A 21,467-nucleotide genomic window follows, 5' to 3' on the forward strand; every position below is an offset into this window, starting at 1 on the left:
CCCAGTTCCAAGCACTCCAAGGAAGTAAACAGACCTTTTAAAGACATTTAATGCTCAATAAAGCGGAGAGGGATTCAGCATGAAGCTGCAAAAACAATTCTGAGGAAGGAAGGCAGCTTGCCTGCTGCCCCCTGCCCCTGCGAACCCAAGGGGAGAGGGCATCCATTGCTGCCCATCGCTTCAGGTCAGCATCCCTGGGTGCTCAAAGGTTTCTTTGAACATGGTTCTGTTTAGGTTGGCTGTCGCTGATCCCAGCCTGCCTTTGGCACATGGACACTTTTAACCCCTCAGGGAGGGGTTGGCATTGCCAGCCGGAGTGGGAGAGTGCAAGCCTGCTGCACACTCTGCTCCATGGCTGCCGAGGACACTGCCACGATTCATTCATGTCCCTGCTCAGGGCACAGATGGTAAACATGGCAGGGAAGCCAGGCCATGTCCCACCCCGGCTTGGCTGCCTGCCTCGAGGTCTCCATCGCCCAGAATTTGGAACTTGCCTCTTTTTCCATTGCCTCCGAGGAGCAATGGTGAATGTTTCAGTAACATTTGCTAAAAATAAAAATGTCAACAGAAATAGCCGTTTAATAACACAAGCCTGTGCATCCTTGGGCCCTGAGTGATCTTCAAGCTGGGAGGAGAAATACTGAAATAGCTCACAAGTTTGAAGATACTCTGAGAAACTCCCTTAGTGCACATGGGCCAGCTCTCACCAGCATCGCCTGGGGAAGAAGAGCTGTCTGAGGACTGTTTTCCCTAACTCCCTAGGCAAATAGTCAGCCCCTCTCCAGAAACAGTCTGTCTGATGCTCTGTTTGATAGAAAAGGCTGTATCTGAGAAAAAGAAACACAACTTGTGTGACTGTGCTGAGATGCCTGTAGCGTGGCAGCATATGGACTGGTTACTGTTCCTTCACTTAACATTTTCTGTTATGGCTTTCACAGGGAAAGGAGTCAAAGGATATAGGCATCCCATGTTGGGCAAGGCTTTGCTACGCAGGAATGCACAAATCTGGTCCAGTTCATAACAGCCTTAAATATCAGGGAGTGGCTTTTGATGGAAAACTCAGGAGCTGTCTCAACAGCAACACTGTGCAGCAGCACAGGAGAGAAACCAGAGAGCAAGTATTTTGTGCAGCCTTTTGTGGAATGAGTGGTTGAGACAGAGTGTAAAGATAACAAAATTAACTCCTACTTGCAGTTCAGGCAATGTTAAACCCCTGCAATTCAGGCTTTTGGGAATGATCAGATTTGGCATCCTTGCTTGCCTTCCTCAGGCCCTAATCTGTCCCCAGAAAAATCCCTGGCTGGATCCTGGAGAGGAACCAGCAACAGGGACAGGAGCTTCTCCCCACCAGCTGAGGGTGGATGGTGGATGCGAGTGGTTAAAGCACTAGTATAAGCTGCATTAACCCATCTTCTGTGCTCCATCTGTAGGTTTGCAGGTCTGACGGGTGCGCTGCATGGTTAAAGAGAGCAGTGCTCAGTACAGGAACGGGGCATGTGAGGACATCAGGAGGACAGTGAAAGCCCTGTCCTACAGCCTGAAGTCTCACAGCAAGTGTGCATTAATAAGCCATGCCTACGCTTCCTCCAGGTGTTTACAGTGTGCTTTTCCCCTGTTAGCTTTGAAAACCACAGCTCCATTTTGACATAGCAAGTCCTTTGCTTTTAGTGATGAATTTGGTACAGCAAGTGCATTTGGCTGGGAACATGTGTTGGTAAAACCCTACCTCATTTTGAGAAGTGAACAGGATTTCCCTCTAAAAATGATCTCTGTCTCCAGATGAACAGTTTCAGCCTGTCCTCTGGGAATCTCTCTGCTGCAGAGACGCTGGCTGGCTGGCATTGATGCTGGCTGCAGACGGGTGCCACCGAACCCATGGAAAATATAAAGGTGACAACATCAGCCCAGCCATCAAGGTCACCTCTCCTCTGAGCGGGTTGTCCCAGGGGAATGGGGGCAGGTAGGGATTCCTGGGTGCTTGGAAAGGGACCTTTGGAGGCTTTCCAGCATGCAGGGACCCCCAAAAAACCGTGAAAGGTGGCTGGTTGCTTACCCTCTCCTGGGGCAGAGCTCCTTGTGCCACGCTGGTTCTTTGGCAAACGAGCTGAAACTGGCATAACTGCAAAATGGGGCCAACCAACAACCGGGATGAGCCTGGCTTGTGAGTCAAGATGGGCTGGAAAAGTAAACAAAAAAGCATTTTCAGCCCAGAGAAACAATGGGGAAATGAACTGGAAGCTGGGACCTCTGAATTCCTCCACCCTTCCCCAAAGAGAGCAGTGGGGTGTAGAGGGCAGTACCCAAAATCCAGCATTCCTTGTAACTCAGTTGTACCCTCTGAGAAACATCTTTTTGCCGTTCCATGTGCAGCTCCTGCTGGAGCGACTTCCTCCTCTTTAGCTGGAGCCAGAGACAAAGGAAAGAATTGTTGGTAATGAGCTGTCTATGAAGAAATTCATCTTGATATTTGCATCACTAGTACAAGACAAGGCAGCACCACAACTTTCCTGCGGTGGTTAAGGACAGCACTCGGAGGAGGCTGGGGGCCTCCAGGTCCTGCAAATGGTTAGAGAGTGTTTCAGCATTGCTCATTTGCAAGAGAAGAACCCAATTTGCATTGCTGGAAAAAACAGCCATGCAGAAAACCACAAGAACCTGTAGTTCTGGTCAGGCCTTTGGATTTTGACAGGGTTTTTTGAATACTCCTTCGCAATTAAAATTCCCACTGGGTTGTCTTGCTGTTTTCAAGGCCAGTTGGGACTGGGAAGGTGCAGGTAAGCTGGCAAGCGGGATTGCCCCGAAGCATCGAACTATGTTCCATTAGCCCACCTCAGCTGCAGGAACATGGTTAGCTGGCAGCACTTCACCCCCCTGGTAAATTAGATACCACACAGTGGCTTAGTCACACCAGAGAAGTTAATGGCTCACAACTTGCTGAGACAAATTCCTCCCAGCTTTAATTAGCCATGAGATGCTGGAGTGCCTAAAGCTCTCTCCCTGCCCCTGCCCTTGTTTACTCTCAGTGCATCAATCCAGTCTGGACTCGGGTCTCCAAGTATTTGTAGTGAGCAAATAATGCTAAGTTTTGCCATTGTAGCTTTCTGCAATCAGCTGGAAAACACAGATTTGTAGCCTCAGTCTTTACAAAAACACGAGGATGGATACCTGGGTCCCCGAACTTCAGCGAGAGAGCCAGAGCTGCTCATCCAGGTTCTGCTCCGCTGTGTGCTGGCTCAGTGTCACCCCCAAAAAGAAATGACAGGAGAGGCTGCCGGCACCCTGAGGATGGAGCAGGGACCACGTAGCAGGAGCTGCTAATATAAATGAAGGGGACCTTAATGCTTAAGACTTGATCCTGCCTTTACTGCGTGGTTTTCATACCGCGTCTTGTAAAATCAGTTGCAGGTCATGTGTGCTCATGTATGGTGCTTGGTTTTGCCAGCGTGTCTGTGACAAACAGAGCTGGCTTGTTGGGAGGCTGATGTGATTTTGACTACCTGAATAGTGACCCCTGGGTGTCCCTGCACAAGCTGGGTGCAGGAGTCGATCAGTCCTTCGGAGGGAGGCCCAAAGCCAGCACAGGCTGGAGGGCATCTGGTAAGGCTGGGGCTGATTTTGTTTTACGGTGAGTTTGAGATGAGATGTTTTCGTCCTGGATGGCTTGGGCAGATCTGTTTGGCAATTGAGCGTCTCTACTCAGTTTGTGATGTTTGAGAAAACTCTCCCCTTTCCACATCTCCTCCCCTCCCATCAATATTTCTCTTACTGATGTGATGACAGCCAAGGAACTGAGGTGTTTTCAAATGAGCCTACATAATTCTGATGGTGGCATGAAGGTTCCCAGTCCAGCCAGTTCACACTTGCCAGTGCTAGACTTGGCACTTCTTATCTGACAGCAGATACACTGGAAATCTTAAAAACAATCTGCATTTTAACCTTGATTGTGCTAAATAGCCTTCAGGATGCAGTGGTGCATGTTGCTGGTTGCAAAGAGCGCTGTTGGCTGTCGTTAATTATGTTTAATTTGCACTAACAAAGCACACAAAATCCATGTCCTATAAACTGTGCTAAAGGTAAGTGTGGCTTTTCTATAAAGATGTACAATTTAATTTAAAGATCTGAGGTCTGCTGACCCTCCAGCTTGTTGCACAACATTTCATACATATAAAAATGGATGCGAGAGGCAGTCTGGTTGGGTTTACCTGTTCATACCGGCAGCAGAGAGCTCCAGCTGCTCTGCGGGGATGGATGGGTTTGAACACGTATGGCACTAAGGCATGTGCTTAAAAACTTCCAGCTCATAAATACTCATTCTGTGTTCCAGAGGCACTCATCTGAACCTGACCGCAATGAGCCGGATGCCAGATAAGGGTTACAGCGCTCATCTTCGTGTTGGCCCTAACAGCTGTGGCGTCGGTTGCCAGAAGCGCTGGGTGGCACCCAGCAGCCGTGGCAGCAGCTGCAGAGCCCTTGCCGGTGGCAGCACTGCCATGGCACTGGCAAAATGGCCCCAGTAATAGCAAGGGGACAACTTGACTGTGTAGCAGGGGAGGGGAGGGGAAGAACCTGTTTGGCTCCAACAAATGATGCTGTTCTCCTCCAGCTAAAATGGAGCTTGAACTAATACTTTATTCCTCCCACCCAGGCTCAGAAAATGGGAGCCTCGGTTGCTGGGATGTTTTCCTTTGCCAAGCCTCTGCGCGGCTGCATTTTAGTGAAAAGCCCAGCCCCTGAGACATCTGTGTCAAGGACCTGATGCTTGGCTGAGCACATATATTTAAGCCAACACAAGCAAGTGAAGGGGGGGAGGAATCCCACAACATGTTCTTGTGGATTTCTGACTATGTTACAGCAGTGTGAAGGAAAGAGGGGCAGGAGCAAGAGGAGAGGACAAGAAGGTGACCCTGCTGGCAGGAAAGCAAAGGCCTGACCCTGTTAACACGGTTCATCGTGGTGATGTGCTCTGTCAGACCCTCCAGCCAGCATTAGGTCCAGCACCTTTGTGGATGGTGCTGCCCGGGTCCTCTTGCCCAGACAGGCGCTGTGTGACAAGTAAGCTTTGCTGGCCACGTGTCGCACCTTAGAAAGGCATTTGCTGGTTTTGGCACTGGTTGTGATGCTCAGGAATTGAGAGGGTTTTCTCTTCTGCAGTAGTCAGAGTGGCTGAAAGGCAGAAGTTCTGTAGTACCTGGCATTTTGTCTCCCGTCTGTCTCCGGGCTGGAAGACTGAGAAGCCAAAAAGGGAGTAGAGGATTGCCTTTACCCCTTCTCCCAGCATGGGTTAGGAGAAGCAAAAGGATAAATCAGGGGGCATTTCAGCACTTACCTCCTGTTTTTACAGAAAGCACTATACATTGCAAGTGCCTTTGCACATTTTATAGCACTTTAAAAAGCCAATGTAGCTAATCTGGAAGTTGGCTTGTTCAGAGAAGCACAAAACATGTTCAGCCATAAAAATCCCTCATTTGATGCCAAGTTATTACATTTTCAAGTGTCTGAAAGGCAATCACTATTATGCATCCAAAGAGTTCAGATGACTCCCCCCAGCTCCTTGTGGTTGGTGAGAACAAAAACACCAGCGCAGCATCTTGCAAAGTGGTGTTGTGTTGTTGCCATATGGTACAGATGTTTCAGTAGCAAAGGCAGCCTCCATCTACGGCCTCACCTTCGGAAGAGGAGCAGTGTGCTTTTGTGCAGTTGGAAAAAACACATAGCCTAATTGAAAAGGACAGAGATAAGCAAAACAATGCTAAAAGGTCAGAGAAGTCATGGTCCTGGAGCAACTGGCATACCTCTAACGAGGAAATGTGGTTCATGGGGGTTTTGTGTTGCAGAACTGTCGTCCCAAATCCCTGCGAACTAGTGAGGGGTTGGGTATTCATAGGGTTTCACTCTTCTTTCTGGTTCTTATTCCTACAAAATGTGTGGGACTTTGTTACTTTTGGAAAAGCTGCTTCTCTGCCTAGTTTGACCAGGATGTTCAGAATTTATCGGTGGTACCCGTAAGACATGTGTACACGCGTGCACAAATACTCAGTGTGGTCACATAAACCCTCTTCCCATAGGAAACCAGGATAAAAATGTGGCCTCTCCAAGTGCCTGACTCAATGCTCAGTCTTTAATGGCCGTTCCCGTGTCCCTGTCCTTTCTTCACTTGGGCATTTGATGTGTTTGATTGCTGGAGGGATGAGGGAGGAAGATAAGTGTTGGTGTTAATAATGGTAAGGGATGCTGGTTGTCTCCAAAGCTCTTGCTCTGCCCGGATTCAGGTGATGACTGGGTTACCTTGTCCCCTCTTCTGCTGCAAAGAACAGCTTGGTCAAGCCTAAGTATGTCATCCTCTTCAAAAAAGGTCCCAGCGATGGGAAGAAAGCCATCTTCAAACAGGGAAGGGGGTCGGACGTGCTGAGTGTGCAGGTCCAGCCAAGGGTGCAGCCAAGAGCTGGCCCACGTGCTGGTGGCAGCCTGTTCAGCTGGTGCAGAGGACAGCCGTGACCTGGCAGTAGCAGCTGGTGCATTTACCGACTGTAGCCTACTTAACGGGAAGGCTGAAATCTGTTGCAGGAGCAAGAAGCCAGGAGCATTGGATGCTGGTGGAAGAAGGAGCATGATTCAGCCACCTGAAGGCATCTCCCTGTAGGAGAATTACCTTCTCTATAAAGCAGCAGGCATTGCTCTTAAGTGTTATCAAGCTTAAATCGGTTCCCTAGGTGACATCCTGGTAAGTGGATTTCCCAATTAAGCACATCGCGATTAAGTGGGATGTACTGTAATTACAGTGCTCAGTGCTAGGAGCAAATCAGATCCGTTTGCAGCAGAAGGGCCAGATCGAAGCTCTTCCCCAGTCTGGAGTGGGTTGTACCAAAGCATTTCTGTAAGTGTGAAGGTGGGCAGGCAGGAGATAGGATTTTGCAGCCACCCCCATCATGCCAGTCAGCATGTTCCCTACAGAAGGAAGATGCTGGAGAAGCCCTGGTGCCACGTCTTTAAACCCTCTGATACAGGAGCAAATTCCTTTTGAGGATGCGCTCCTCTGTCTCCTGCTAGTCCACAACCCGCTGGATGAAGCCTTTGCTCCTGCTAGAGAAAATATCCCTTAGCAGAGGTGGCTGTGTGGATGCTGCGCAGGGAAACAGTAGCTCTTTCCATGGAGACAGAGGCTGTCAGATGGTGCTGCCACCTGCCAGGCAGACATCACAGCCCTTCAGAGCCAAATCTCCTTCGCCAGCCCAAGAGAGGTGGTTTTCCTTGCACGGCTCCTTCTCCCCATCCCTCTGGCTTCCTCTACAAAGGTGCGTGTGTGTCCCCAGCACAAAACCTCATGGTCCTGGAGTCAGACTGGGGCTACATAAGCCCATTCCTCTAATATTTTGTGGTTCCCAACTTCTGTTGAGACATCATGGGGGAAAAGAAAGAAGATGCTCCTTTGTTCATTGTTTGTTAGCTAAAGGAAGAAGAACCGAGTGTTTACTGCCTTGGATTGCTCGGAGTATTTTTAGGTGGATGAGATGAAGTCTGATTAGAGACCTTCTGGGAATGAACTGGTCAAGGTAACACTGAAATGCTGGAGATGGGACCTAAAGTGTAGATGCAGTGCAAAGGGAGGTGAAATCTGTGCCAGGAGGAGTGTGTGGTGCAGGAACGTGGCCACTTTGGAACTGGAGGAGGACACAAGACCTGAACATGGACACTCAGACCAGGCCAGCCTCCAGATTAGAGCCTGTTTTACTACTCACCATGTTTACCCAGCTGTCCCAGGATCCTTAATTCCCCCCTGGCTAGGCAGTGACATAAGTGTGATGCAGCATGCTTTCCCTCCAGGCTCTCGGTCCCCTAGGTCATGCTGGCTGGTGCACGTCTTTGGTGGCTGGGGGGCTTCTAGGGGTCTTGTGCCTACAAGCCAGATGACCAAAAAGCTCTTACACCTACCACACCTGTGTTCTTCGCCAGGGTTAAAGGGTGGGGGGCAGAAGCCTATCTAGCTCCCAGAGGGGAGACCTTATATTTTGGGGTGACATATTACATGATTTTTGGCTGCAGAAGGAATCTTACAGTAGGATAACAGGGGAAGCCGATGACTGCTCCTACCTTTGAGATGGTTAATTGGCTCTGTCCCATGTGGACATGGATTGATTCGAACTCCCACTTGCTGGGCTGACCCCCAGCGCCCACAGAAGGCACAGTGCAGCTAGCCTACACCACCGCGGCCCCTCAAACCCCTTGCTGATGCCTTCTCACCTCCCACTGTGGCTGTCCCTCTCCCAGCTCAGCAGCATCCCTCCTCCCTCCAGCCAGGCTGTGGCATCCCCGCAATGCTCGTATCCATCCCTCCAGCTGTGCAGCCAGAGGTGCGCAGCAGCCCGTGTGCAGTGGCTCTGCTGCTGTTCCACCCCGAATCCTTGCTCTGCTGCTTCTTCCATACTGCTGGTTTTGCAGTGCCACCCACTGGCAGAGGCTCCCCAGAAAACCTCCTTTGCAGCTTTTCTCTGCCACAGGTGATGCTCCAAAGATGAAATATTAGAAGGATGGCTCTGCTGGGTGTAATTCACGGAGCACGTCACATGGGTGCTGGTGCAGGACATCTGGAAACCTTCTGGCATCCTTTTCAGCATATCTCAGTGTATGCTGAGCCCAAGCTGCAGGGTCACTGGGTTGGCAGAGTCCCGGGTGTCAGCTCAGAGTGCGATGAAGGCAACTCACCGGCTTGCTCCTATGGGCCCTCCAGCCCTGCGTCCTGCCTGCAGCAGGCCAGATTGGTTTATGTAGGTTCTGTGGTCGTGCTTTCCCATGCAGGATGAAATACAAAATTCTGCCTGATATCAAACCCCATGTACAACCATTCCGGTTGGGAGCATGCTCCCAGGGATGCAGGCCGGGGGACTTGTGTGTGAGAGGAAGCTTTGGGATCACTTTATGGAACCGTCAGCCTGGTCTACCTGAATTTGCCTTGTGCCTTCTAACCACATTTATACTCTTGCCTCTGTCTCCAGTTTAATGGCCAGTGTGAGCCCAGCTGAGATGCAGGAGGAGAGATGGCGAAGAAGACCGCGATGCACTTCTCGGAGTTGGTTCGCAGAGAGCTGGCGTGCACAGGAGACGGCTGCCGGGCTGGTGCCCTGTCAAGGCAGCCCAGCTCAGCTCACTGCCTGGATGCGACCGCCGTGTCAATGCAGCAGCAGCACAGATGGACTGCCAGGAGCTTTCTCCCCGGCCTCCTAATAGGCAGTGAGTGCTTGTTTAAAATAAAGCCTGACAAATGGCATGTTGGGGGCGTCAAGTCCTGGAGCACTGTCTTCCGAAAAGTATGAAAAGGCACTGGAAGGGAGCCTGGCACAGCCTTCCAGATGACAGTAATTAAAGGCTTTTGCACTCAGGCGCTGGGAGCTGCTCCTCTTGCAAATTTGTCTTGATTGAAGAGGAAGAGAATGATTAGGCTGAAGGGGACTGATGGGGGTGGCAGGCGAAAACATGGAGGTAAGTCTCTATTTGTCTTCTGGTTTGTTGGGTTTTTTTCATTCTTCCTCTCTCCCAAACAGTGTCCAGGTGGGTGGAGGGAGCAGCACTCCAGCTCCGCACGCCCTGGGCTGGCTCTGCCTGAGCTGCTTAGGGGGTGTTCAGCTGCAAAGGAGCAGCTCTGCTCTGGTCCTGCCTCAGAGCATCACCCAGTGCTTCGTGCAGCTGACCCTCTTCTGGAAAGCTCTCTGGGCTGGGTGGCACCAGGGTCACCCATCCCTTTACAGAGCTGGCAAAGAGGTTAACCCCTGACCTGGGCTATACCCCTAGCTCCCTATAGGGGCTATACCCCTATAACCTCTATTAACCCCAGGAGTGAACAGCTCTTTCCCTTATTTTAATTATAAAGGGACCGTTGATAGCTTGTTCAGTCCAAGTTTTACTGTGTTATTTACTTTAAAGCCATGGTTTTGATGAAGTTGTCTGAATATATTTTGAGTTCAGGGCTAAGCCCTGCATCAGCATGAGCAGTTACTGCAGTGTAGCTGACAGCATTACAGAACCACGCTCCCTTCCCTTCCTAAGACTTTGTCCCTTTCAGGCCTGTGAGCACCAAAGGCATCCTGGCTCTGGCTGCCCTAGATGGGGTCCTCCTTGGAGCAGTTTGTCTTGAAGTATGTGGGGAAGTCACCGTGGTGTGAGCTCGGATGCCACCTCCAAACCCAGCCAGCTGCTCCACAGTGCAGGGCCAAGGAACCAGTCCAAAATTCGACCGAGAGCCTCTTGCCCCCAAGTCCAGGCCATTAATAGTCAGGTAAAGCAATTTAGCTCAAGTTATGGCAGGATAAAGCATCTCTTTTTTTCCTGGTGTGAAGGACAGCTAAATAAATGGTCTGTATTCAAGCCACTGTAAAAACTCCAGTTCAGAGCTTCTGGGCAGCCATCCGCACTCAAGGAAGCTGCTGGACCAGCCTGCAAATGGATCCTCTTGTCTGGGTCCAGTCCTGCAACTGCTATACCCAGTGGCCAATCTCCCTGTTTGGGAAGATGGGGAAGCAGGCCCAGTGCCTTACATTTGGTGCTCATTAATATTTGGACGAGATAAGCGGTGTGCTTAATCTAGTGCAGCAATTGTGTTTGTTATAGAGCAATAACTCCGCAGGGTTACCATGAAATTCGACGTGGCTTATGAAAAATGCAGGCTGTTGCGGAGGCTGGGCTGCAAACCGCTGGCAGGAAAAAACCCTGTTGCGTCGAGGTGAAAAGCATGTTTGAATGAAAAGCCTGATATGACCGAAGGAGGGACATACAATGGTGCTTTACCTGCCAACTCAGGTGAGACACGGTGCCTGGCCATCGCTGTGTGCTGTGGCCGAGCCCCTTCCTGGTGGCAGGGTGGGAGATGCTTTGCCTGGCCAGGCTCTGGCTGCTGCAGTGGCACTCAGCCACCCTAAATCCTCTCTGGCTTTTCAGAGGGGAAGCTGCTTGCTGAAGGGAGCAGGGTAGGTGAAGGAGGAAAAAACAAATAATTTCCTTCCAGCTTCTGCTGGCAGCGGGGGCGGTTACTATGTGAGCAAGGCTTGCAGCACTGGTTCATTCAGCGGTAGTGTCTGTGTACCTGGACCCCCATGCACGGCAGGCTTGGTGCCCTTGAGGTCAGCTTGAAAACCCGCTTGAGCCCATGGATGGTCCCTAAGCTTTGCATCCAGCCCTAAATACCCTACAAAACACTTGCAAAATGTCTGGCGCAGCCAGATCTGGCAGCTTTGCAGCTGTGAGCAGCCAGCTGCTAGAGGAGCAGCTAGATGTTGTGGGGACAATGACACCCCAAGTCCATACAGGCAGGTGGGATCAAACTGGCCCTGGGGGGTGATGGGTCATTCGAGTGGTGCCAGATGCTCTTCTGAGCAGCGTGTGCTGCTCGCAGCAGTCACACCAGGTTGCCTGCAAACATGCAGCACTTGAAGAGCAGGATCACACCCCAGGCTAGTTTTTCCTTCAGAAGGTGGAAAGGAAGAGAGTGCACTTTTTCCTCCAAACCAGAAGTAAAGCTGGATTCCCTTTCCTCCCCAAAGCATCCAGGTTCGGTCCTGACCCTACTCTGCATTACCAAGGCAGCAGCACCATCTCACTGCTCCCTCCCATTATCCCTATTTAAACCACCCTGAATCCCAGTCACAGTCAGGCTGGCCAGTGGGTTCAGCTGATTGTGCTCTGGAACAGCACAATAAAACCTCCAGAAAATTATTTTTTATTTCCACGTGCTCCCCCACAGCTGCCTGCAAGCCCTGTGCCATGCTTGGCTGTGAGAGGTTCCCAGGGGCTCACAGGGTTGGGCTGCACAGGGGGGGCAAAGCGAGGTCCTTAAGTCCCCCGGTGCCAAAAGGCACCTTCATGGCCTGGCCCTGCTGCTCATCTCTCCGGGTTATGCACTGGTGTGACTCAACAGCAGATGACAGGGGTTAGGAAAAGGCCTGGGATGGCTGGGATGTCGTTGCCATGGAAATCATGCAGTGTCTGGAATAGCAAGAACAAGAGCAACTCAAAAAGTAATGATCTGCCACATTGATTAAGGGGGAGTCGGAGGGATTTTGTTTGGGGAAAGCCTCGTGCTTCAAGTAATATGAATCCATATGCCACGGCTCGCTGTTCGCCTCCCCCTGAAGGGCTCTGTCAACAGGAAATAATCTGATTTGTTTTGACCAGGGGTTTCTCCGGGGAGTACCGACGCAGTGCCTGCCCATCAGCTGTGCTGCACAGCTCTGCCATCGCAGGATGAAAGGCACCAAGTCAATGCAATATTCATTCACATCCTCTTCCCTCCTTCATTCATTTCTTCATCCATTCATCTGCTTCATTCACATTTCCCCAGCGCTTTAATGAGCAGTGCTTAGCCTCTGTAGTCCTGCAGAGCCTTCCCCTGGTACGCTCGTTGCTGCAGATGGCTGTCTTCAGGCTTATTTATTTTGCAGGGCAAAGCTCGGCGTGGCTGGAGTGGGGTCGTGTTGTACCCAGCTGGCACTTGGATCTGCACACCCTGCACAAATCCACCCAGGTATTGCTATTCCAGCTTTCACGTCTCGATTTCTCTTTGTTGTGATTCCCGTCTCATCCAGGTCCTGTCCTCTTCACGGGGGAGCCCGTCACGGTGCCGTGCCCGTGCCCATCGCAGCTGTCCCGGGGGCAGAGGGAGCCAAGCGTGAAATGGGCATCCCTGGAGGGCTGGTGCCAGCCGCTTGCTGCGGAGCCAGAGCCACAAGCATAAACCTCCTCGGGGCTGTGTCACCGTCACCTGTCCCCACCGTGCCGGTGCCCTTTGCGGTGCTTGAGGAGTGCGGGGTGATTTCTTTTTTTCTCTGCCTGGCGTCCTGCTCTCAGAAACCGTTTCAGCAGGGGCGGGTGGGTGATAGCCCCCATGTGAGCCCCCGGCTTAGACCAGGGGAGCAGAGCCGTGGGCCAGCAGTTGCAGGGCGAGGGGCCAGACCCCCAGCGTCAGTAGCCTGGGCAGCGGGGGGTCACAAGCCACATGCATAAGCAGGAGGCACACGTACCCAGCAAACACGAGCCCCTGGTTTTAGGGATTTTCATCAGATGAACATGGCTTATCCCTCCCATCACCCAGTTTGGGGCACTGGAGGGGTACAGCTGGGGGGAACAAGCATGTCTGTATTTCAATGCCCCTTTTTAACCACCCCAGAGCAGATTTGGGTGGGTTTTCTTCCCCACCAATATGCAGACAGTTCTCTTGAAGAAAATAAAATGCCTGGAGAGTGGCTGGGTAGAAATCCAAGAAAGATTAAAAAGAGAAAAATTATTTTCCTGCCCATGATCTCATAGTGGAAAACAATCCTTTCCTCCCCCCGCCTGAAACCCACTTTTGCTGCGTGTGCGAGAGAGATGTACTCCTCGCTCTCCAAATAGCTAAATGCATTTCTGAACCAAAGGAAGCAAACAGAAAACATCCGTTCTTTGTATAATGGAGAGAGCTTTCTCTTTTGTTCCCTGTTTTTTATCAAGTATCTGCTGCCATTATTGTTACTCACTGGGTTATTACCTCCGAGTGGCTACTTCCACCAGTGTGAGCTGGTTTATTGTTTGCTCAGAGCAATTATGGATTGGGATAATTCCTGCCATGTCGTTTCATTGTGGAAGGCTCTGCTGTGCTCTGTGCCCAAGGTAACTTGAGGTGATCTGTGCTGCTGAGTTACCCATCAAGTTAATTAGGAGCGGGTGGCTGGTGCCCCACCGTGTGCTGGGACAGAAGGGTCAGCGGAGGCTGAACCCAGGCATCTTTCTCAGTGTGAGAGGTTTTCAAAGGGAAGTTTGTTCAGTGGAGCAGAGACCAGGGTCATGTTTATTTCTAGGACTAGTTCATCTTTATTGACTGATGGACAAAACCTTGGCCAATGTGTCCTCCCTCCGAGGGTGTGGGACCCCGATGCTGTTTGTATGTAGAGGACAGGAGAGTCCCTGCAGGAGGACTTGCAGTCTTGGTGGAAGATGCTCACCGTCTTGTCCATTGCTGATGCCCAGGAGGTCATTTGGTTTCTCATCCTGTGCTGCAAAGACAAGAGGAGGAAAGTGTTCCTCGGTCCACATAGGATTTCCCCTTACGAATTGCCTCATCTTGCTGATTGGGGAGGGGAAATAAGATCAAAATGCTTCTCTGACGTTTGAAATTGAGACCTTCTGCTGGGCCTCGAGCATCTGCAGAGATCAGAGCCCCAGTGCCGTCGTGCTGCCTCTTTGAACCAGGGGTGGGTTTCACCCCAGGCAGGAATATACACCTGGCTTAATGGCAGAGGGCTCAGCCTGCAGGTTGCAAAAGTACTGAGTTATTTTTACCCCTTTGATACTTGATCTACTATCAAAATAACTTATTTCTTTCTCTTTTGCTTCCTAGGAATCCCAAACAAACCTGCCACAGGCAATAACATTCATTGATGAGGCACTGCCAAACCCCACCAGTTGTCCATGCACACATGGGGTCACGTCATCCCTTGCACAGCCCTGCGACTGCCGCCTTGCTTGGTGCAGCGTTTCTTCCAAAGCTTTGTCCTGCAGCAGGAGCCGTGTGGGGTTTGCAATCCGGATGCTCAGGTTGGTAACAATGTGTTTATACATGCACTTGCTAAGAAATAAATACAAAAGCATGACACTTTTAAGCGCTTGCTAGGGCTGTGACAAACACATTTTTCCCACAGTTAGTAACCTGTGGATTAGGAAGCCATGATTTTTATTTATTTTTAATAGCATACAATGAGGACAGATTAGCATGAAACAATAATGCCATCACATGCTCTCAAAATCCTTCAGTCCAAGACTCCATCCAAGTTCAGCACATGTAGCAATGAGCTTTTCTGAGGAGGCTTGATGGTAAGAAGAGTTTTTTCTTGCTACCTTAGAAACTATAACTAGCAGGGATGCATTTCTGGGGTTGTATGTAGACGTAAAACATCACAAAACAGCATTGTTCAGTTATTTACTCCATTATTAAGCTTGGCCCTCCATTCCCACAGAAACCTCAGGGTGTCTGGACTGCACCTGACACAGAGACGTCCTGCTGGAGCCACTTACTGGAGCTCCTCTTGGGTTTGATCCTAAGCCCATACCCTGGGCTAGGTCAATATTTCTGCATTTCCCAGTAGTTTCTTGTGCAGAGCATGGCTTCATGCTTGCTTTGCTATTCAAACCTGTCCCATCTGAACTCTCGTATATCCCCTTGCAAACAATTGATGATTCAAACTGATCTGAATGGACACAGAGGCTTCACCCCTTTCCTACACTCCCAGGCTGGACCCTGGATATGTAATTTTGAGGGTGCAGGAGCCAGGAGACAGTAGGAAACCACCTCTCTCCTGCTCCTCTCTGCTCTGTCACTGGTTCAGCTGAGGCTTTCAGGGTCTGGAAATCCATCCTAAAGTTTCATAGCAATCTTTCTGGTGTCCTCCCTTGTCAGGCTGAGTCCCCAGAGCAAAGGGAAACAGTGGTAGTTCGCAGAGTGCATTGCCCTCTGCATCATGGTGATGGCATCCAGGGACCTGGAGGACAGGTCACAGGGAGGCAGAGAGCAGGCAGGACCAGGCACAGCTCCTGAGTCATGATGCTGTCCCTGCTGCCTTCTTTTCCCATCAGCAGTGTGAGACAGGCTCTCCTTTTCTGCTCAAACAATTGCTTGGATCAAAGTTTCGCAGCTACTCTTGCCATCCCAGAGTGCACTAAGGTATGGGTCATCCATGCTAATTTTCTCATAGGTAACTCGGTGTCTGAGTGGATCATTAGAGTCCAGAATGACTTGGGAGACACGTGGAAGCCAACATCTACCTGCCAGCTGCAGACGGGGTCCATCCACTTCAAAGCAGTAACATCTCAGGTCCAGACAGGCACCCAGGAGTGGCATCCTGGCAGGTGACTCCATCAGATGGTAAGAGATCAGAACTCTCCAGAGACTTTTCCTACACAAGGTTGCTGTCTTACGTCCCTATTCCCTCATATTTTTGGCCCTTGGCCTGCCTGCTCAACCTCTTTCCCTTGCCCCCAGCTCCCGAAGCAGCCCTGGGGGACAGCACGCTGTGTGCAGGTACCTCCTCACTGCCCATCTGCATTCCTGAAAATAGTCCTACCAGGACCCGAAGGCACTTGTAAATATTTTGTGAGGAAATACCCTGTTTAAACGTAGGGTGACACTAACTCCACCTTCTTTGTGTTCCCCCACATTCCCCAGCTCCGCTCACCAGCGCCGGCCCCTGAGACAGCTCTGCTGAAAGCAAATATGTCAGTCTTGACTGCACAGGGAATATTTTAAGGTTCTGAAAACAAAGTTTATTATAGCAAAGCTGCCAAAAGTGTAACCACTGCCATGCTAAAATATCCTCTGCCTCCTACATTTGTAACGTGGGAGTCTTTTATATCCTCTTTACTGCTGCTGAACCATACATTTGTATTGGCAGCAGATGTATATAGACTGGGACCTATTTCAGTGTCATGCAAAAGAGCTTTTAGGTTAAAAGATATATTACAGCTTACTGGAAAGCTTGAAATTAACTGCACAATGATGCCGCATGAAGATAAAGAACCAGCAATTTTATTGAATTGCAATTTTATCCATATGGGCTGAAGGTTTGAACTGTGTTAACATCTCCAAAGGTCTCCCTTTGCCAAATTAACTATTGCATTTGGGGCAACTGGTTGGAGACAGAAAAAAGAGACCTGGTTTAACGGTTTCCCGAAAAGCACTGCCTCCTTCTCCACTGTATCAGAGTAACCCAAAAAGAAGGCAGCTGAAGCAGAGCCCCTGCTCTGTGCTGGCCAGCGCGAGGGCTGCAGGGAGGGCATCGCTCTCAGCACCGTGGCAGGAAAGGCTCGGCCAGTGCCTGCAAGCTCAGCTGTGGTTATTGTTGATACCAAGCCCATAAATGTGAGTACTTCAGTGGTCAAATTCCTCTGCGGTGCTGACAGACCTCTTACAGGCGGCACCAAAGGTGTCCTCGGATGGCCTAGGATTTCCTTGGGTATCTGGCAGTGGCAGGCAAAGAGTTAACAATGGAAAAATATGTATAGGTTTAGGGGAAGGATTTTTTTCTAATATATGTTTTTTGCTTCACATCTGAGCTCTTGGCACAGCATCCCCCGCCTCTAATCACACCTTATAACTGCAGTTTAAATCAAAACCCGCAAGGCTGGACCAGTTGGATCCAGTTTCTATTAAGCCATTTGATCTGCGACTGAGCAGACTTGCTGTCACCAAGCCAGTCCCCTGCCTGCGCCTCTACATAATGAGGCTCCCGCGGCAGCCGCTGCTCCCCGCTCAGCGCAGGGAAACCATGAAATGCCGGGTCAGGATACACCCCCCCCGCACTGCCCCCCCCCCCCAAGCAGCTGGATGATGAAGCATGGCCAGCCACTGCCCCAGTGCAGGGAGGAGGCTCTTGCTGGACACCTTAAAAGCTCTGGCCATTTAATAGGTTAAAAAAATAATAATAATTTAAAAAAATTAAAATTTCCAAGTTAAAGCAAAATCCCCTTTTTGTTCCTCACTGTAATTTGTTCAGACATTAAATCCTCAAAGATATTGGTTAGGGGTTTTGCTGTTATGTGCACTACACAGCCATGGATGGGTATGTGGCTGCCTTTAATAAGAGATGAGCTCTCATCCTCTCCATGGCGCATCGCTTCCTCAACAGACCGTGAGCTGGAGCCACAGCTGATAAAACCACACAGGCCCCGTTTTGCTCTCTGCTGATATTAGTAAGGGAGCTGATAGACTTCAAAAAAAAGTCACTGTTTATTCCTTAAATCACCATTCCCACTGATGCACACATCGGCAGTAGGAAGGAAATGGTCTCAGACACAATCTCAGCTGCCCCTGTCCTGTCAATCACTGCTCCTGGGATCTGTGTACGCAGGGCAGGAGGACGGAGGGAAGCGATGGGTCAGCATCCAGGACTGCACCAGCAGGCTTCTGCTTTAGCTCCTTTTTGCAGCCATTTTGAACACTGGATAAAGCAGGAAAAATAGCATGCAGTCATATAAATCCAAGCCAGTGTCCTAAGTCAGATGTGTTTGAAAGCAGAACTGCAGCTGTGACAGGCAAGGAGTGTATTCGCTAGCATTTCCTGCTTTTTTAAATTGATCTTTTAAAAAGCACTGGTTTGAATGGGATATTTGCTTGGGTCAAACTGTTGAGGACTTACTCTATTAGTGGTATTTTTTTCCTTTCCCTTCATGTGTCAATGAACCGCACGAGATGGCTGCAGGCTCCGAACTCTGAATCCCCATTCATGGACTCTGAGCTCCTGAGGTTGATTTTACCACTTCAGTAACAGGGAAAATTATGTGAAGTGGTGACAGAAGCAAGTTAAATATGAGTGGAGAGAAATACAGCTCCAGAGCCAGGTTACTGCTTCAGACAAGGCTGCAGCAGGCGACAGTGCCCTGCTCTCCCAGCAGAGACGGCTGCAGTGAAATAACCCAAGAGGTCCTGGATAAAATTAATTGAGTTAATTAATTAAGCAGCTGTGGCATGGCTATTTTCTCTGCATGCTCTGGCTCTTAGTCCTCCTCTCCAAGGGGAGAAAGTGTCATTGAACCCATTTAATGGCAATGCTGGTTCTCCAAAACAGAGGTTGTCACCCTTGGTGTCCCACCAGCTCTGAGATACTCATTGCAGGTGCGTGAGCCTCAGCCAGGACTGAGGACTTTTAGACCTTGTGGCAACACTTTCTAGATGCAGAGAATTGAGAGAAGGAAATATTCTGGAGAGTTTCGATGTTACTGCCTGCAGAGGGGTGGCGTTGCCTTCCTTTCGCCTGCTGTGAGCCTGGGATGGGGACACGGTGCTGGGTGGCACCTGTGAGGGGAGGGCGGGCTGGGTGCACACAACGTGCTTCAGACTCTCAAAACTGATGTAAACTCAGAGCTTCACTCTCCTTCTTTTACGTGCAGCCTGGAAGTCACTGAGTTGTGGATCAGCCACGTAGCTGATGGAAATGCTGCTGCTGGCCCATGGATGGAGGGTTTGGGGTGGTTTGTTTTTTTTTTTTCCAGCCAACCCATTCAGGAAAGAATAAGCTTTTATTTTCTTAGCCATCACTTTTTGCAGCATGTGTCAAGCTAACAATGGCTGGGTATTCCTGCGAGGCTGTAAAATAAGCTCATTCATCCTTTCTCTCTATTTGTTGTAGGGAGAACAAAACAAAAAAAAGAGGGGGGGGGGGGGGGGGGGGAAGAAAAATTCTACTGAGCTACTGTTTGCTTTCCAGACGGAGCCTGTGGTATGGCGCCAGTGGCCAAGCACTGCTCTGGGTCAAACATGAAGGCGACACGCCGTTTGTTCCCTCAGCCTCATGGCTGCAGAGCGAAGGAGAAGGCAGGAATGTCAGTGGGAGCCTCTTGTGGGCTCCTCCTGGCCAAGGGGAGCCTCCCTCCCGCCACCTTTGCCACAGCTCTGTAATTTCCAGCCGAATCATGTTAACCACGGACTGTGCATGGAGCAGGGCTGGGGTTTCAGTCCATGGCCACCCTCCCATTGAGTCAGGGCTGAATCACCCCCCCACATCAAGCGCAAAGGGCCACGGTGCTGCTGGAGATGCAGTGGTGGTGGTGGTGGGAGCTCAACCTGCATCAGCAGTGGGGAGGGACGGGGGATGCTGTCACTTGGCATGTGATGGTGTCCTGATGTTTCATGCACTGAGATACAGTAGGGGTTGGGGGGGTAGATAACAAACTGACATCTATGTCTCTGGAAAGACAGACAGTGAACAAGTTGCCTGACTCCCTGGGAAAGGGCTTGGTGGAGGAGTTTGGGTGCTACTCCAAAACTCCCTGCTGGTGACAGGAGACTGGTGAGGGCAAAATCTCCAGTGTGGCTGTGGGACAAGGACAGCAGCACTGCAAACAGCTTTACCTGCCAGGAGCAAAGTGCTAGAGAAAGTATATCCAAGCATTTGGAAAATCTTTTGGGATTTTCTGGGAAAAGTGTGGTTGAGTACGTGGCCATCCTGGAGAGCCACAGGAGCAGCAGCTGAGTACCTGCAGCTGCAGGTAGAGGTGGGCGTGCACTGACATGAGACCTGATGCACTTATGGCCCAAATTTCCAGCGCTCATGAGCAACCGCTGAAATCCTGATGGCCAGTCTTAGCTGAAAAGCAGACCTCACCAAAAATGAGGTGAACTCATGGGCATTCGGACTGAGGCACTTAAAACAGGGGCATCTTGTCACCTGTTAGATGTCTGCTCAGCTACCAGGTCTGCCTGTGTCGCTTCCCACTAGAGACTGTGCTGATGGGCTTGAAATTTCTAGGGGGAAAGGAAGTTGTGGGTGTTTAAAATAAAGGCAAAAGCCTGGAGAAGAAATGGTCTTGAGAGGAATTGGGCTAGACTGGATTGGACTGGAGGAGCAGTATTAATCTTCACCTGGTGATTTTCCCCCTTTCCATGGAGAGTCCAAGGAACACCAGCTCCCATTGGCACTGCAGCTGTCTTGAAGGTCTTGAGATGTCAGACATCAAACCCCACCCCACTTCTTTCCAGGTTTGAGGAGATGCTTTATTTTGACTAATCTGGGCTAACCCATGGGCTTTGCCACCAGGCAGGTCTGGCTGGAGCTGCTCGGCCTGGAGATGAAGTCCAAAAGCAGGAATCACACCTGGGGAGAAGGAAGACTCACAGGAATGGGTTAGGAAGGGAAGGAATGGAGCAGACATTCTTCCCATCTTTCCAGCAGGTTTAGGGCCTATTCTTTGGTTTTACTGGTCCAAAAGCAGAGCAACCACCCATCCTGCTGAATTCCTCCCAAATTCTCCCGTCGCAGCATGACCAGTATGAATGCCAGCAGCTGGAAGACTGAAATAGCAACTACCATTGCTTAGGCCCCACTGATTTGTCCTGTGGTTTTTCCATGTCCTTTAATCTCCAGTAAATAATCCCTCACTTCCTTGTGGTCTTTCTAATTCCATGCTCTGTGCCGGCACTTCCTGTAAACAGCGGGGCTGGTGGCCCGTGCGTGGCCACCGCCGTGTAATTGAGGCTCTCCCCAGCTGTGCAAAGGGCATGTGACAGGGCTGTTTTTCAGGCTGGATGTGGCTGTGTCCAAGGGCTATGTGATGGAAATGCCTGCTTCTCCTCTCCATCCAGCCGAGAGAAGTCAGGGCTGGCTGTGAGGAGGCTGGTGAATAATACAGGTGCAAAACCAGCACGTGTGAGAGCATCAGGTCCTGGCACCTGAAGAATTGTGCCGTCTGGCCTCCAGCAATCATCATTAGGCCAGTTCTTGGAAGCAAATTTGGACTAAATTATGGACGATGAGGTCCCTCCAGCACATTTGCACTGGTGCTTGCTCTCCTGTGCAGTAGCCACGTCCATGCAGAAGCCATGACCTGACCTTGCTGAGCCCTTAACTGCCACATCTCTGGTCTAAGCTTTTGAGTGGAGTCCCAAAATCAAAGAAAGAGATGAAGGGCCTGTACTGAAGGAAGGCCCTTCCTGATGTTTGTTGCCACACAGGCTTGATCCT

At 50.4% G+C, this 21,467-nt stretch overlaps 1 long non-coding RNA gene across 1 annotated transcript in view; it reads left to right on the top strand.

The window, feature by feature from the left end:
* LOC130147904 (uncharacterized) overlaps positions 1-21,467 on the top strand; it is a 206,244-nt gene that overhangs the window by 168,434 nt on the left and 16,343 nt on the right. Inside the window, exons 8-11 of the long non-coding RNA XR_008821422.1 lie at positions 1,431-9,225; positions 9,375-12,792; positions 14,357-14,553; positions 15,708-15,877. This is a non-coding gene — a long non-coding RNA (uncharacterized LOC130147904). The remainder of the gene's footprint in view (positions 1-1,430; positions 9,226-9,374; positions 12,793-14,356; positions 14,554-15,707; positions 15,878-21,467) is intronic.

This window comes from Falco biarmicus, chromosome 4 (genome assembly GCF_023638135.1).
Source record: "Falco biarmicus isolate bFalBia1 chromosome 4, bFalBia1.pri, whole genome shotgun sequence".
NCBI classification, from domain to species: Eukaryota; Metazoa; Chordata; class Aves; order Falconiformes; family Falconidae; genus Falco; species Falco biarmicus.